Below are 18,182 nucleotides of genomic sequence, written 5' to 3'. Positions count from 1 at the left end.
ATGCAGAGCAGCGCTGGAGAGAGGAGGGAGCTTCTTTTTCAAACTAGATTCATTAATTGTACAAATTCTAAAAAAGATACCCTGTGTTGCAATGAGAATATGGAGACGGGGAAAATGTGGGTTTGAGCCCTTGATTATGAACTTGCTTTTCACATATCTTCACACAGTGAGTGAAATAGCTGAGGGAGGAAATGACAATCTGGGCATTTTTTTAAAAACCCAATCCAATTCCACAAATATATGTTGAGCTTCTGTCACACGCTTGGCCTAAGTGTGATGGATGGAAAAAGAAATGAAGATATAATTCACATCCTTCAAGGACTGGGCAGCCTTTAATACTCGGACCACCTTCTGTCTCTTCTTGCTAAGCAATAGGCAATGTTTCCCATTTTCGTCAGCACATTGGAATCACTTGGGGAGCTTTAAAAATCACTGAGGCCCGGACCCCAGCCCCAGAGATTCTAATTTGATTGGTCTGAGATGCCATGTGGGAGTCTATTTTTAAAACTTCTCGGTCGCTGGTGAGCCCCGCTGGTGAGGCCGGGTGTGTGTCCCACCAGATGCATAGGGGAGTGAAGCTCGCAAACTTCCGGGGTGCGCGGGCGGCGGCGGGAGCGCGTGGGGGTGGGGGTATCTCCCGCGCTCTGGGCAGGACGACTGCGGAAGGGCGCCCGCGGAAGAAGTTGGGTTGTGGTTGGTGGAACCGGGAAGCCCGCTTTTCGGTAATTATACTTCTTCCTAGACTCGGGCCCGTGGGCCGGGGAGAGGGTTACCTGGACCTGGGAAAGACTTGGTCCCACCCAACGGCACCTCGAGTTGTTCACCCCGATTTGAGTGTTGGGGGGTTGGGGGCACAGGAAAAGATTTGGGGCGCGTGTTGGGGCAGCTCCCACGAGTTGGTGTGTAGATGTGTGCAGCGAGCGGGCCGAGCAGAGAGGAGGCAAGAGCCCCCGAGTTTGCAAAAGCTGCTTTGTGTTTGGTGTTTTGAGAAAATGGGCTAATGCTTATTTTAGTCAGGAAGGCCGCCAACGAGGCAGGCGCTGGCGGCAGCAGCTCATGGGAATGCGTGCAAGACGTTGGGCTTTCGGGCTCTGCTTGGACGGCCTTCGGGACAAAAATGTTAAAATTACTGTAGTGGGGGTGATAATAGAGATCTGGGGGAATTAGGAAAGTAGATGGTTGAGTAAATACCAAGTAGCCTGGGCTCCTAAGTTCTGGGAAAGCTTTTGTGGTCAGTTTGTTTTCTGAGTTGGCATTTTGATTCCAACTTTTCTTGGTACATGTTACCAAATCGGCTTGTGTTTATAAACTTGGGTGAAACGGATTACTTTTTGTATTTTGGGTTTAACTTTGTTTTTTACTGTTACCTGTCACTTTGCATTTTCTAACTTGTAAGAGAACACTTAGTTTGAGAATAGTACCTTTTAAATTTGAAAGTAATGTAGTAAAGACCATTTAAAAGTCGGACATGTTTTCAAGAGGTGATCTTGTAATGGCTTCCACTAGGCAAGTAGGCCAAGTTGAGTATAATGCAAACAAAGTTGCTGGTGGTCCAGAACACAGACTTGACCCAGGTAGTGGGATAGTCTTCTGTAGGGGGAGCACTGTTCACGGGGAGCACTGTTCACTGGCAGCACCAACATTGGCATGGCCTTGCCAAACAACATGTATGGCTAGCATGACCTCTCCAAAGCTGAGCTGCCACCCCTCAGCTTATCATGTTGGCAAATGTTGCCTTGACTGGAGAAGTAAATGGCTGTTGTGTGATTACGTAGTTGGTGAAGAAAGAGGGCAAAATTGATACCTGTTGGAGATAACAACTTTCAGATAGTGATGAAGAAGGACTTGAAGAATCTCCTGAAATAAAAGGTGAAGCTAATGGAATGGAAAACTTGAAACTGGGAAGTCTGGAACTCAGTGTTGTAGAACCACAGCCTGTATTTGAGGTTATCTGCTGCCCCAGAAATTTAAAGCTCAAATAAATATCTTCCTACTGAAACACCTGGAGCAGAGGACAAGTGCAAGAACTTGAAGACAAAAACCTTTTGCTGTAAACCATACCAGAATGGGAAGAATAATTTGTGTCATATTAGAAGTCACAGTGCCAAGAAATTTTTTGTGGAAGAAAGAACGGAGAAGCAAGCAAAAGTTAGGGAATCTGGTTCTTCCACTGCAAAAGAGGGAGATTTCTCTAAAGGCCGTATTTGCTGCGACCGCTGTGGCTATAATACCAACAGATATGATCGCTAAACTGCACGTCTGAAACACCACATCAGAGGTGGGGATAATGAATAAGTCTATGGGTGCATTATTTGCATGTACACCATAGCATGCAAGTATCCCTGGAGGAAACACTTGAGAAACCATTTTCCTAGGAAAATGCAACAGCAGATAGAAGTAGCTTCAAAAAACACATAGAGCTGCATGTTAGCCCACGGCAGTTCAATTGCCACATTTGTGACTGCAGCTTCCAAGAAGTGTAATCTGCAGTATCATTTCAAATCTAAGCATCCTACTTGTCCTTATAAAACAATGGATGTTTCAAAAGTGAACTTAAGAAGCTGAAGCCTGACTTGCCCAATAACAATATTACCAATGATAAAACAGAAATACAGCAGACAAAAAATAAGGGAGATGTGGCTGGAAAGAGAAATGAGAAACTGTAAAAGTGGAGAAAAAAAGATAATGTTTCAAAAGAGAAAAAGCCTTGTAGCAATGCCTCAGTAGTAGTTCAAGTGACTACTAGAACTCGCAAATCTGAAACTGAACCTAAAGAGATGGATGTGCATCCAGAAAATAAATCCTGTAAAACCAAGAAAAGCAAAACGAAGAGGGAAGCTGAAGCCCATTCCTAATGATACTGTGCATGATGAAGAACCTGTGACAAAAAAGAAAAAGAAGGTAGAAAGCAGATCCAGAAACTGTCAAGAAGTACCAAAGGGTGACAGCAGTGTGGAGGAGAATAAAAAGCAAAATATCTGCATGAGAAAAAGTACAAAGAAGAAAACTCTGAAAAATAAATCAAGTAAAAAAAAAAAAGAAGAAGAAAAGAAAAAAAGCAAGCTTCCTGAGATATCTCCTGGCCATGAGGGCCCTGTTCACCTCCTCCTACAAAGTCTGCTCAGCTGCGGTGGCTCAGTTGGAGCCTCTTCTCATGGAGTCAGCTCAGATGGAATCTTCTCCCATGGAGCTTCCTCCTCAGATAGAGCTGATCCCCAGAAGGCCTCCTCATCCAAAAGATAATAAAATGGGAATGACTGGCAGGCAGAGTGAAACGGCACCGAACGAGCAAGTACTTATTGAAGTTGGTTTACTGCCTATTTACAAAGGTTCTAAAAGAAAGTACGTGTGCACAGGATCTCCTACCACTATCACCACCACTGCCAAAGGAAAACTTAAAAATGAAGAGGAATCAAAAGATAAAAAATTATGCTCTGAAGAAGAAGGAATTAAAAAGCCCCTCTTCAGAAAATGGAAGAGGCAGGTAAAGGTATAACTGGTCTTGATGCTAGTACTGAGGAATCGAACAGTATTTCATTCTCTGAACAGAACTTGAAGAATATGCCAGAGCATAAAATTTTAGATGGTAAGTGTCAGGCTGACACTATGCTTTGTGAAATGGATCAGAACACAACAGATAATCTTGCTGGTAAAGACTCAGCAGTTGCAGAAGCAATTCCCCACTGTTTCTTCCCCCACCAACAGAAAAAGGAGAAGCAATGTCTAAAACTGCTCTGGCATCACCTTCTGTTACCACAGCAGTGAATGAGTCTCAGGAAATTGAGAAAGATGAAGGCATCCACAGTCACGATTGAAGCCACCTAAGTGACAACATGTTATAGGGTGGTGATGATTCTGGATTGAATGGGACTTGGCCAGGGCCACAAGAAACTAGTAGAAAAAAATGCAGAAGCAGCCTTGGCTTTCCAAGTGGCTTAGGGAGATGTTCCTTGTACTTTTTGTGAGCATTCTTTTAGAAAGGAAAAAGATTACAGCAAACACCTCAGTCGCCATGTGGTTAATGCCTATTTCCTTGAAAAAGCGGCTAAAGGGCAGGAGTAATTAAGCTTTGGACAAGAGCACAGTTCTTACTTTTTAAGATCTATTACATTTTATAGTCATTTACAGTAGTAGACAACCTTTTATTTTAAAGATTGCTTTAATTAGTGACATGTTAATTTTTCAATGGCACTGTTTTCCTTATAATGTTTTATGTATCATTTGATTGTGGTAGAAGTTAGCAAATCTAAGAGAGTTAATGTACTAACCCAGCAGAAACCTAAAATTTGTGAGTTTTTACATTTAATTGAAATAAGAAAGGCAAGATGGTATAATAGCAGTCTGTCCAACTATAACTTGTCAGTTTTTTCACTATTCTATTTTTGTGTTTTAGTTTATTCTTAGTTCTTTTTATAGCTCAATAAAAATTAGCATACTTAATAGCAAATTACTTGAAAACTTTGCCTGCTTTATATAAGGTTAGCACTTTAAATTTTTTAGAGGTAGGAAGATATGTGAAAATCAAACCTATGGATCAAACCTGCACGTTTCATTTGCTTACAAACTTGCACACACTAATATTCTGCAGAAAAGAAAATTGCAGCAAAGAAAACTGACCTTTTGCAAACAAACCTGAAAGCATCCCTCCAAGGAGGCCAAAATAAACATCCATATATATGAATAAAGTGTTACTGTTAAACACAAATGCTATTTCTAAAAAGTTTTAACTGCATAGTTTTTAAAAAATGTGCAATATCTGTAGCCATTAAAGCATGCACAGACACACACACACACAAAATCCTACCAAAATCAGTTTTTATGATGACTAACATATACAAATAAATATTGACCAAAACTCCAGAAGTGAATACCTGAACTAATACACTGTCCATTGTTGGGAGAATTTTTCTTCAATTTAAATGTGTCTCTCTTTTTTTTAAATAAGTAAATCTGGGTATTCTTTTTGTTATTTTTTCTATTTTTTTTACATTTTTATTGTGAAATATATATACAGAAAAGTGATAACTTTCAAAGTATGATTTAACAAGTAGTTAGAGGGCAAATTTCAAAGAATGTTACGGGTTACAGTTCCACAATTTCAGTTTGTTCTAGTTTGTTAATGCTGCCGGAATGCAAAACACCAGAAATGGATTGGCTTTTATAAAGAGGGGTTTATTTGGTTACACAGTTACAGTCTTAAGGCCATAAAGTGTCCAAGGTAACACATCAGCAATCGGGTACCTTCACTGGAGGATGGCCAATGGTATCTGGAAAACCTCTGTTAGCTGGGAAGGCACATGGGTGGTGTCTGCTCCAAAGTTCTGGTTTCAAAATTGCTTTCTCCCAGGACATTCCTCTCTAGGCTGCAGTTCTTCAAAAATGTCACTCTCAGTTGCTCTTGGGGCATTTGCCCTCTCTTAGCTTCTCTGGAGCAAAAGTCTGCTTTCAACAGCCATATTCAAACTGTCTCTCATCTGCAGCTACTCTCTCATCTTCTGTGCATTCTTCAAAGTGTCCCTCTTGGCTGTAGCTCCTATTCAAAATGTCACTCTCAGCTGCACTGAATTCCTTCTGTTTGTCAGCTCATTTATGTGTCTCCAGTGATTTAATTTAGACCCACCCTGAATGGGTGGGGTAACACCTCCATGGAAATTATCCAATCAGAGTCATCACCCATTGTTGGGTGGGGCACATCTCCACGGAAACACTCAAAGAATTACAATCTAATCAACACTAAAACATCTGCCCACATAAGATTGCATCAAAGATAATGGCATTTTGGGAGACACAATACATTCAAACCAGCACATGGTTATTTCCTTACTGTGAAATATAACATATATACAGAAAGGTGATAACTTTCAAAGTACAATTTAACAAGTAGCTATAGAGCAAATTCCAAAGAATGTTATGGGTTGCAGTTCCACCATTTAAGTTATGGTAAGGCTACTTCGTAACTGTGAAATGCTAAATCATATCTTTGAGGTTAACTTTTTTTCGTAGATGGTTAGTGTCCTGGCTACTCAAGTGAAAAAGGAACTGCAAACCTGGAATTAGGAAACATTATTATTCCTTCAAGTTATATGGAATATCACTTGTGAAATTCCAAAGCCATAGCTATTACATGGCAAGCCTAGGGTGAGAGAGAGGTAGTGTGAGTGCTGGCAGACCAGCTGCACTGAATCCTACAAACTCAGTGAAAACGGCTGGTGAAAAAAAAAAATCACATTTTCTCAGAGTTTCTCAGAGTTCTCCACAAATTAGTGGGTTTCCTGGCTGTCCCTATGACAGTCTTTTTCTACAGGTGAGGCCTCAAATGAATTGCAACTATTCTGGTGTTCTAAGGGACACCTTGTATGAAAAAGGGTATGTACTCCTCAACTTTTTTTAAGTTCTTTGGTCAGTCGTCAAAGTATATGAAAGATTCTATCATAAGATTTTTGGCAATGATGTAAAATAAAGTATGATTTCAATAGGGAATCTTGACTAATTCTAACCCCCCATGTCTTATTCTGGAATAACCTCCTTAATATTTCATTTATTTTCTTTTTATTTGGTGATATCTTTGAAGCTGGTTCCAGATTTTGGCAGTATAGCTTGAAAGATCAGGAAAAGCATTGATGAAGGAAGGGTTAAAAAAAACTTCTGTTAAACACCTGGAAGTGAAGTTTTAGTTAAAAGATGTTTGAAAGTAATTGATTGGGAGGCCAAAGATTTGTGGGAACAGAAGATTCCCAATACATGAGGAGTAAGTTGTATTATATGGTGTGTGTTTTGTGTGTGTGAATGGAAATTAAGTGATGCTGAGTACTAGGCTCGGATGGTCGTTGTCAATAGAAGATCAAGCTGCAAATATTTGTGTTTTAAGTTGTCAATGATAAAGCTAGATAAATCTAACAACAAGTTTTAATATTCATGTGTACATTTTACTTAAGTTATCTTTTATAGTATTTATAAAAAGATTGCTCTTGAAGAAACTAAGATGGCGGCTAGGTGAGACAGGGCAAAAAAACACCTCCATGAAAAACACTAGATAAAAACCAGAAAGAGACCCAGAATACCGGTTACAGCGATGCGCCAGCTGGACAAGGTCTGCTAGTTCCCAGGGGCCATATACTTGGTGAAACCAAGAGTCTGCATTCTGAAACAAGTGAGTAAGCTGGCTGGAAGACCCACAGCCATGCGGCGGTCTGGGGAAGCCAGGGTTTGGCATTTGGAGACCGACAGGCTCTTTAAAAAAAAAAAAAAAAAGGGAAAATCCCAGGAGAAGCTGCAGCTGTGATAGTGGGAACCACGCAGTAAAACACAGCAAGAGGGGGCTGGGCCGGCCTCTCAGTGTCTGGCCTGGAAGATAGCCCGCTACAGATACACTTGGGGCCGGGGGAACGGAGGGGAGAACCGGAAGCAGAAAGAAACCCCGCGGCTAGCAGCTGGCTCCCCGGAGAGCTGGATAAACTCCTGCCCGGGGCCATGCCCGCAGCCCAGAGCCCCGCCAGTTGTCCTAGAGCTGGGAAGGAGGAACTGTGCAAGGAGGGGGGTGTTGAGACGCCCCGTTCGGCCATATTTGCATCAGGCTGAAAGCACCCCAGCATGGCCTGGTGGCCTGGGGCTTCCCTTGAGGGACAGTGTGCCCTCTGACGTAGCACGGCATTCCCTCAGCAGAGGTCCTGGAGGATCACAGCTGGGCGGGGGGACCCACTCGGAGAACCCAGGGACACTACGCCAAGTCTGGTGGTTTGTGGGACAGCGAGAAAGAGGGTCTGGGGCTGAAATGAAATAAAGGCTTAGACTCTTGCCGCGGCCTTGAATCTCCAGGTACCTGGGGGATTTGAATATTAAAGCTGTCCTCCCTCCCTGGCCACCCGTACACACACCCCACATTCAGGGCGGACAGCTCCAGCAACACACCCAAACTGAGTTCTCCAACTGAACCCCACAAGAAACATTTCCCCACACACCACAGGGACAAGGTGGAGAACTGACTTGAGGGGTATAGGTGACTCACAAACGCCATCTGCTGGTTAGTTAGAGAAAATGTACGCTACCAAACTGTGTTTCTGAAAAATTAGACAGGTATTTTTTTTTACAACTTGAAAGAACCCTATCAAGCAAAGCAAATGCCAAGAGGCCAAAAACAACAGAAACTCTCAATGCATATGATAAAACCAGATGATATGGAAAATCTAACTCCAAACACACATATCAAGTTATCAGAAGAGACACAGTACCTCGCACAATTAATCAAAGAACTACAATCGAGGAACGAAAACATGGCAAAGGATTTAAAGGACATCAAGAAGACCATGGTCCAGGATATAAGAGACATAAAGAAGACCCTAGAAGAGCATAAAGAAGACATTGCAAGAGTAAATAAAAAAATAGAAGATCTTATGGAAATAAAAGAAACTGTTGGCCAAATTAAAAAGACTCTGGATATTCACAATACAAGAATAGAGGAAGCTGAACAACATCTCAGTGTCCTAGAAGTCCACAGAACAGAAAATGAAAGAACAAAAGAAAGAATGGAGAAAAAAATTGAAAAAATCAAAATGGATCTCAGGGATACGATAGATTAAATAAAACGTCCAAACTTAAGACTCATTGGTGTCCCAGAAGGGGAAGAGAAGGGTAAAGGTCTAGAAAGAGTATTCAAAGAAATTGTTGGGGAAAACTTCCCCAACCTTATACACAATATAAATACACAAAACATAAATGCCCAGCCAATTCCAAATAGAATAAATCCAAATAAACCCACTCCGAGACATATTCTGATCAGACTCTCAAATACTGAAGAGAAGGAGCAAGTTCTGAAAGCAGCAAGAGAAAAGCAATTCACCACATACAAAGGAAACAACGTAAGACTAAGTTGTGACCACTCAGCGGCCACCATGGAGGCGAGAAGGCAGTGGCGTGACATATTTAAAATTCTGAGAGAGAAAAATTTCCAACCAAGAATAGTTTATCCAGCAAAACTCTCCTTCAGATTTGAGGGAGAGCTTAAATTTTTCACAGACAAACAAATGCTGAGAGACTTTGCCAGTAAAAGACCTGCCCTACTTCAGATTCTAACAGGAGCCCTACCAACAGAGAAACAAAGAAAGGAGAAAGTGATATAGAGAATTTTAACAGACATATATAGTACCTTACTTCTCAAATCACCAGTACACTCATTTTTCTCTAGTGATCACAGATCTTTCTCCAGAAGGGACCATAAGCTGGGACATAAAACAAGCCTCAAGAAATTTAAGAAAAAAATGAATATACTCAAAGCACATTCTCCAACCACAATGGAATACAAATAGAAGTCAATAATTTTTGAACTGTAACTCCACTATTTACATCCTACATGATATAAAATACACAAACTCTAATGACAAATCAGTGGTTTTGAACTCAATGTAAAATATGTAATTTTAGACGACTATATAAAGGTGGGGGAATGAAGGAGTATGGAAACATAGTTTATGTGTCCTATTGAAGTGAAGGTAGTATCAAAGAAAAACAAGATTGATATGGATTTAAGAGGTTAATTTTAAGCCCCACAGTAAACACAAAGAAATTACCAGAGAATATAACTACAGAGATGAATTGTAGAGTTTGGGTTAAGAGAAATGGGGGAAGGGGCAATGGGGAGTTAAGAAATGAGGGTGGAGTTGCTGTTTGAGGTGAAGGGAAATTTCTAGTAATGGATGGTGGGAAAGAGCATTACAACATTCTAAATGTGATTAATCCCACTAATGGAAGGCTAGGGAGGGGGTGGAATGGGAAGATTTAGGCTGTATATATGTTTCCACAACTGGAAAAAAAAAAAAAAGAAAGAGAGAAAGACAGTCTCAATAGATGACGATTGAATGCCAAGGATGAACTTGGATGGGATTGGAGGATAGAGGACAGGTGTCTCAAAGGGACACAGTTGAGACATAAGGTAAAGGAAATATAGAATGTAAGCTTTGTATCATTGTTGAATCTCTTGTACTTCTTAGCTGTGCTTAATGGGATTGCATAAAAGAATGTTCTTGTTCATGGGAAGTATATACGTGAATTATAGTGTATGTTCAAGGATGTGTGCAGCTAGCTCTCATGTGTTCAGAAGACAGAGCAATAGATGATGGATGATAGATAGGGAGGGAGTGAGGGAGGGAGGGAAAGAAATAGCGATGTGACAGCATGTTAAAGTGGGTGGATTGAGCTATTGGGGGAGGGGGGTCAGGGTATGATGGAATTCTGTGTATGGGGTTAGTATTGTTTTTGCAACTGTTCCTATAACTTTGAATTTATTTCAAAATAAAAAAAAAAAGATTGCTCTTATGCATAGATTGGAGATTGGTAATCACAGTTTGGGAAAGAGGGTTTTGTGGATTGTTTTCAGCAAACTTTCAAAAATTGGCTCCTGGGGAATGCCAAACAATTTTACGAATTTCTAATCCAGTTTTTTTTACTACAGTGTTAAATGCAAAAACATGCAGGAAACTAAACCCTTATTATTGTTCTCTGAAAACATTGTTACTGGAAATTGAGTGGGACTTGAGGCCTTTGTTCTGGAACATAAGGACTTGTTTGTCAGGCCTATATTAGGTTCTGAATCTTAATGCCATGTATTTGAAAGTACTGAAAATTGTATCAGTGAAGACTGTATTGGTTAATAGAAACTTTCTGGTACAGTTGGGAGTTCTGCCATTTGAAAAGTATGTTATTTGGATGGCAGTTTTAATTTTCTCAATCCCTCTGCCACCGCCATAGAATTGAAGCTAGAATTTTCTGTTTGGTAAAGGAGCAAAAAATAAGCATGTTGCTTGTAAATTGATTTTTAGTAACTAGTAAGAACTGGAAATACTAGAATTCATTATTTTTTTTAATCATCATTTTATTGAGATATATTCACATACCACACAGTCATACAAAACAAATTGTACTTTCGATTGTTTACAGTACCATTACATAGTTGTACATTCATCACCTAAATCAATCCCTGACACCTTCATTAGCACACACACAAAAATAACAAGAATAATAATTAGAGTGAAAAAGAGCAATTGAAGTAAAAAAGAACACTGGGTACCTTTGTCTGTTTGTTTCCTTCCCCTACTTTTCTACACATCCATCCATAAACTAGACAAAGTGGAGTTTGGTCCTTATGGCATTCCCAATCCCATTGTCACCCCTCATAAGCTACATTTTTATACAACTGTCTTCGAGCTTCATGGGTTCTGGGTTGTAGTTTGATTAGAATTCATTATTAATCTAATCCTAGGCAGTCTTATGAAAATATATATCTTTTAGTCATTTTTTAAACATATATTCAGAAAATGTATCTTTTTTAGTCATCTTTTAAACATACATTCACATTGCTTTTCAAGGTATTTTGAGTTATATTTTTTCATTTTTTTCAGGGCTGCGTCTTCCTTTGGGTTACTTTTTTTTTTTTCTTTTGAGGTGAAATTCACAAGGGGATAGGTTTTTTTGATAAGACTTCTTGTAACTGGGTGGATATCCTGCTGTAGTCTTCCAAGCAAGTTCCTTTTATTTTGTGTCACTTCTAAAGTCTCGTGGTCTTTGAACTTTGGGGACTGTTTTGCATATGAGTGCTAATACAGATTTAAACTTAAGTAGATCCATGGTATGTCACTCATGGATGTTGACTCTGGAGGGAATACCTTTTTTGTAGTAATACTTTCAGTTCTGGACTGAAAGGCTGGGAATGAAACATAATTTTGTTCTTTTTTGTATAACTCAGTAAACCTTGCAGCCAGTGTGCTGAGTTTCCTTGTTGACCTCAACAGATGATCTGAGCTGATAGTGTTAATTTAGAGTCAAAGAATTATCTGACTCTTGATATGTGTAGATTTGCAGTCTATGAGCAATAGTAATAAAATCAGATAGCTTTTACAGTTTTCCCATGTGTACATAGGCTACCCGCTTGCCTTCCCCTGTACACATCCATTAGTTATTGAACTTTGTAAGCTGGCATTGAAACATTACAGCAATGTTTTTGCACCAATTTTTAAAACTTGTACAGTGCAATACATGTTATTTTTCTGAAGCAAATCAAAGGTAAATTTCTCATGGTTTTTGCCGTCTGCTATTGCAGCATTTGAGGGAGAATAGAATCTTTTGCACATTTGTAACATAAAAAACAAACCTGATTGCAAATCCTTTCTTTCTTTTAAATCTTAAACCATGTACTAAGTTTTTGGTTCAAATTGAGTAGCCTAAGTTAAAATTAAATTGCATTCTGTTAACCAGTATGAGTGTATTTCTGTAAGCATAGTTATGTTGAAATAAATTTTTAAAAATAAAAAAATAAAAACTCCTCTGGTGAATCTAATGGGTAACCACTACTGCAACCCACTGCTATGTCAACTGCAGTTTTATCTTCAAGTTATGCCACTTAATCCACAAATAATTATTGAATACTTACTGTATATGAGGGACTTACTTGGTGTGGGAAAATACAGACAGTAGTGATACAATGATACAGAATCTTACAATGGGCATTTACAATTGGTTTTCTAATCTGATCGGATTCAAAGGCACTAATGACTCTATTTCCAGTAATCAAGATGGCACTGACAGTCCATGGCATGAGTTGACAATGGACATATGCAAAATATCACCATTTGATTCTCCTAATCATACTCTTGTATGAGGCAAGGCTCTGGGTGATAGTGTTTTCGACACCTTAACAGAGTTTTATGGAGTTAAGAGATATGATGTTGGCTGGTTGTTCTTAGATACACTGGATGCAGTTATAAGAGAAAGGCACAAGCTGGAGGCTTCAAATTGGCAACTTGAACACCGTATGAAATATGTAAAGGTTTCTGTGTGTTCTCTGAAAGAAAATCTTATTTCCTGTGGCCGCAAACTTGAGATCTCTGAAAACCAGACCCAGAATCTCATTGTGCGAGTAGCAGATTTACAACATAAACTGAAATCTCAGCCTTGAAGGGTGTCTGCTGTTAAAGTAAAGGCATTGATTGGAAAAGAATAGTATCCTGAAACTTCAGATGGAGGCATATGAGTTGATAATGATGGCAGTGGGGACACTGGAACTCTGGATTCTGCTGAGTCTTTGTTAGATATATCTGTAATTGTCTGCCCTGAGGGAATGGCACCCCCACCTCCAGCCTGCCCTGAGGTAAAAGCCACCCAATCTCCAGCCTGCCCTGAGGAAACAGCTTCCCGACCTCCAGTCTGCCCTGAGGAGCCTGCCATCCAACCTCCACCCAAAGCGATTAACCCTCCAGTGCCTACTAAACCTGTAATCACCTCTCCTGAGGAAGCAGCCCTCACTCACCTGTCTGGAGAGATTAAGTCTGTTTCACCAGATGAAACTGCAGTGAAATGCCCTGAGGTAATTGGCTTAAAGGATACTTCTGATTCTTTTCATGACCCACCCCCACCACCACACTTTTCTTCCAAGCCCATCACTAGACTAAAATCCCAACAGGCACAAAAGGTGAGGTACAAAGTGTGACCCATGAGGAAGTACACTATGCTACAAAAGAACTGTATGAGTTTTCCAATTTATATAGACAGAAATCAGGGGAATATGTGTGGGAACGGATATTAAGGGTGGTGTGGGGTAATGGTGGAAGGAATATAAAGTTGGATCAGGCTGAATTTATTGACATGGGCCCACTAAGCCGAGATTCTGCATTCAGTGCTGTAGCTTGAGGGGTTAGAAAGGGCTTAAAACAGTTTGTTTGGGTAGTTGGCTGAAACGTGGATCAAAAGATGGCCAACATTACCTGAGGTTGAAATGCCAGAACTGCCCTGGTATAATGTAGAGGAGGAGATCTAAAAGTTTAGAGAGATTGGAATGTTAGAGTGTATTTATCATGGAAGACCTGCTCACACACCCTAGGAATGTGCAGATGACACACCTTTTATGGGCTGTGAGAAATAAATTTGTGAGACTAGCTCCATCATCTCTGAAGAGCTCTGTAGTCACCCTTCTCTGTAGGTCAGATATTACTGTGGGAACTGCTGTCACTGAGCTGGAATCCTTAAATGCAATGGGGATAATTGGATACCAAGTTGGTAGAAATCACATGGCAGCAGTTAATCACCAAAGACAAGGTGGGTGTGGCTACCATAATGGACAGCAGGCTCAAATCAGCAGTCAAAAGAATCTGACTCGCTGAGACTTATGGCATTGGCTAGTAGATCATAGAGTACCTAGAAGTAAAATAGATGGGCAGCCTACTAAATTCTTGTTTGATCTGTATGAGTAGAAGGATTCTGGGTCAAGTAAACAAAAGTCTAACTTGAATTACAAAAACAGAGTCTCCACCTCTTAATCAATTCCCAGACTTGAAATAGCTTGCAGACCCAGAGGCTCTTGAATAAACGGAAGGCCGGGTACCTCTAGGGAAGGATCCTGTTACGTTGCCAAAAATTTATACTGTTAATCTTCCTCCCAGCCTTCCCTTAAGGGACTTAAGGTCTTTTATCAGGTTAACTATGCTTTGGGGAAAAGGAAGTGGTCAGATATTAGATATTAGGAGCTGTTAGACACTGGCTCAGAAGTGGCATTAATCCCAGGAGACCCAAAACATCACTCTGGTCCACCAGTCAGAGTAGGGGCTTATAGGGGTCAGGTGATTGATGGAGTTTTAGCTCAAGTCCATCTCACAGTGGGTCCAGTGGGTCCCTGGACCCATTCTGTGGTTATTTCCCCAGTTCTGGAGGGCATAATTGGAACAGACATACTCAGCAATTGGCAGTGTCCCCACATTGATTCCCTGACTCATGGAGTGAGGGCTATTATGGTAGGAAAGGTCAAGTGGAAACCACTAGAACTGCCCCTGTCTAGCAAAATAGTAAATAAGAAGCAATACAGGATTTCTGGAGGATTGCAGAAATTAATGCCACTCTTAAGGACTTGAAGGATGCAGGGCTAGTAATTCCCACTGCATCCCCATTCAACTCTCATATTTGGCCTGTGCAGAAAGCAGATGGATATTGGAGGATGACAGTGGACTATCGTAAACTTAAGCAGGTGGTGACTCCAATTGCTACTGTTCCAGATGTGGTATAATTGATTAAGCAATTCACCACATTCCCTCTTACCTGGTATGCAGCTATTGATCTGGCAAATGCTTTTTTCTCAATAGCTATTAGTAAGGACCACCACAAACAATTTGCTTTCAGCTGGCAAGGCCAGCAGTATACCTTTACTATCCTACCTTGGGGCTATATCAACTCTCCAGCTCTGTGTCATAATACTGTCCGCAGGGACCTTGATTGTTCCTCTCTCCCACAAGACATCACACTGGTCCATTATATTGATGACATCATGTTGATTGGACCTAGTGAGCAAGAAGTAGCAACTACTCTAGATTTGTTGGTAAGGTATTTGCATGTCAGAGGATGGGAGATAAATCCAACAAAAATACAGGGCCTTCCACCTCAGTAAAATTTCTAGGTGTCCAGTGGTGTGGGGCCTGTCGAGATATCCCTTCTAAGGTGAAGGATAAGCTGTTGCATCTGGCCCCTCCTATGACCAAAAAAAGAGGCACAATGCTTAGTAGGCCTCTTTGGATTTCAGAGATGACATATGCCTCATTTGGGTGTGCTACTCCAGCCCATTTATTGAGTGACCAGTTTTGAGTGGGGACTGGAACAAGATGAGGCTATGCGACTGGTCCAGGCTACTGTGCAAGCTGCTCTGCCACTTGGATCATATGATTCAGCTGATCCAATGGTGCTGGAAGCGTCAGTAGCAAATAGAGATGCTCTTTGGAGCCTTTGGCAGGTTCCTATAGGAGAATCACAATGCAGGCTCTTGGGATTTGGGAGTAAAGCCTTACCATCCTCTGCAGATAACTACTCTCCTTTTGAGAAACAGCTTTTGACCTGCTTTTGGGCCTTAGTAGAGACAGAGCGCTTAACCATGGGCCACCAAGTTACCATGAGACCTGAATTGCCTATCATGAGCTGGGTGTTGTCTGACCTGCCAAGTCAAAGTTGGGTGTGCGCAGAGCACTCCATCATAAAATGGAAATGGTATATATGAGATAAGGCTCGAGCAGGTCCTGAAGGTACAAGTAAGTTTACATGACGAAGTGGCCCAATTGCCCATGGCCCCCACTCCTGCCACATTATCTTCTCTTTCCCAGCCCAGAGCTGTGGCCTCTTGGGGAGTTCCTTATAGTCAGTTGACTGGGGAGGAGAAAGCTCAGGCCTGGTTTACAGATGGTTCTGCATAATATGTAGGTACCACCCAAAAGTGGACAGCTGCAGCACTGCAGCTTCTTTCTGGGATGTTCCTGAAGCACAGTGGTGAGGGGAAGTCCTCCCAGTGGGTGGAACTTTGAGCAGTGCACCTGGTTGTTCATTTTGCTTGGAAGGAAAACTGGCCAGAGGTGCGTCTGTATACTGATTCATGGGCTGTTGCTAGTGGTTTGGCTGGGTGGTCAGGGACTTGAAAGGAACTTGATTGGAAAATTGGTGATGAAGTCTGAGGAAGAGATATGTGGATAGACCTTTCTGAGTGGGCAAAAAAATATGAAGATGTTTGTGTCTCATGTGAATGTTCACCAGAGGGTGACTCCAGTGGAGGAAGATTTTAATAATCAAGTGGATAAGATGACTTGTTCTGTGGATAACATTCAGCCTCTTTCCCCAGCCACTCTTGTCATTGCCCAGTGGGCTCATGAACAAATTGGTCATGGTGAGAGGGATAGAGATTATGCATGGGCTCAGCAACATGGACTTCCACTCATCAAAGCTGACCTGGCCACAGCCCCTGCTGAGTGCCTAAACTGCCAGCAGCAGAGACCCACACTCATTCCCCAATATGGCACCTTTCCACGAGGTGATCAGCCTGCTATCTGGTAGCAAGTTGATTACATTGGACCACTTCCATGATTCTTTGGCAAGGAAGGAGATTACTGTACTGGCTGGGGTGATTGATCCTGACTGTCAGGGGAAATAGGACTGCAACTATACAATGGAGGTAAAGAAAACTTCTGGAATACAGAAGATTCCCTAGGGCATCTCTTAGTACTACCATGCCCTGTGATTAAAGTCAATGGAAAACTGCAACAATTAATTCAGGAAGGACTACCAATGGCCCAGAAACTTCAGGAATAAGTTTTGGATCATCTCACCAGGCAAAGAACCATGGCCAGCTGAAGTGCTGTAATGCCACCAGTTACAGAAATGAGGACTCTGATGGCATGAATATTTCCTCCTTGTCTTGTTATAAGTATGTCTGTATTTGTACATAAAGCAAATATCTTTGTTTACTTCTGTATCTTACCCCTTATCATATGACATAAGTTGTATTGTTCATTTTATACTATTTAAGTTATACAATATCAAGTTTAAGAGTGAATTTTACCCAAGGACTTGCACACTATTCTGGAGAGATTTAGTATGTTTCCGGTTGTATGCAGGACAGCTGAGTATTGTTAGATGAAACATATGTCTGTTATTGTGGTCTATTTAGAGATTAAGTATGGTTTTAGGTGATGTGTATAACTGCCAAGTTGACAAGGGGTAAACTGTGATGGTTAGGTTCATGTGTCACCTTGGCCAGGTAATTATGCCCGGTTGTCTCATCAAACAAACACTAGCATAACCATTACTGCAAGGACATTTCATGGCTGGTTAATAAACCAGAAGACTGGTTTATTAAATCATCAGCCAGTTGATTGCATCTGTGGCTGATTACAACTACGATCAATTAAGGGAATGTCTTCTGCAATTAGAGAATACAATCAGTTGGATTTAATCCAATCAGTTGAAGACTTTTAAGGGAGAAGAGAGAACTTTCACTTCTTCTTCAGCTAGCCAGCCTCTCCTAGGGAGTTCATCAAAGACCTTCATCACAGTTGCCAGTTTGCTGCCTGCCCTACAGAATTTGAACTCATGTATCCCCACTATTGCATGAGACACTTTTATAAAATCTCATATTTACAGATATCTCCTGTTGTTTCTGTTTCCCTGGAGAACTCTGACTAATACAGCCCCCAAATCAGATTGTTGATTAAATAACCAAATTCACTGCTTGGCATTCAGGTTTCAAACTAGTCATGAAAAGTATGTAGATAGAATAATATTGTAAGTTAAATCTATGATAAAGAGACTTTTCCAAGATCCCATACCCTTGACCAATTCCTTAGCCTGTGGCCTGCTCCTCCTCCTTGTCCCTGGAGCCTATATCTTGGACAGTT

The 18,182-nt window shown here is 41.0% G+C and overlaps 2 pseudogenes; both read left to right on the top strand.

Moving 5' to 3' along the window:
- Positions 1 to 485: 485 nt before the first annotated feature.
- Positions 486 to 3,815, top strand: LOC119520765 (annotated as a pseudogene).
- A 3,167-nt stretch (positions 3,816 to 6,982) lies between these two features.
- Positions 6,983 to 18,182, top strand: part of LOC119520658 — a 58,949-nt pseudogene continuing 47,749 nt past the window's right edge.

Source organism: Choloepus didactylus, chromosome 1 (genome assembly GCF_015220235.1).
Source record: "Choloepus didactylus isolate mChoDid1 chromosome 1, mChoDid1.pri, whole genome shotgun sequence".
In the NCBI taxonomy this organism is placed as follows: Eukaryota; Metazoa; Chordata; class Mammalia; order Pilosa; family Megalonychidae; genus Choloepus; species Choloepus didactylus.
This window is presented reverse-complemented; position numbering and strand designations above follow the sequence as displayed.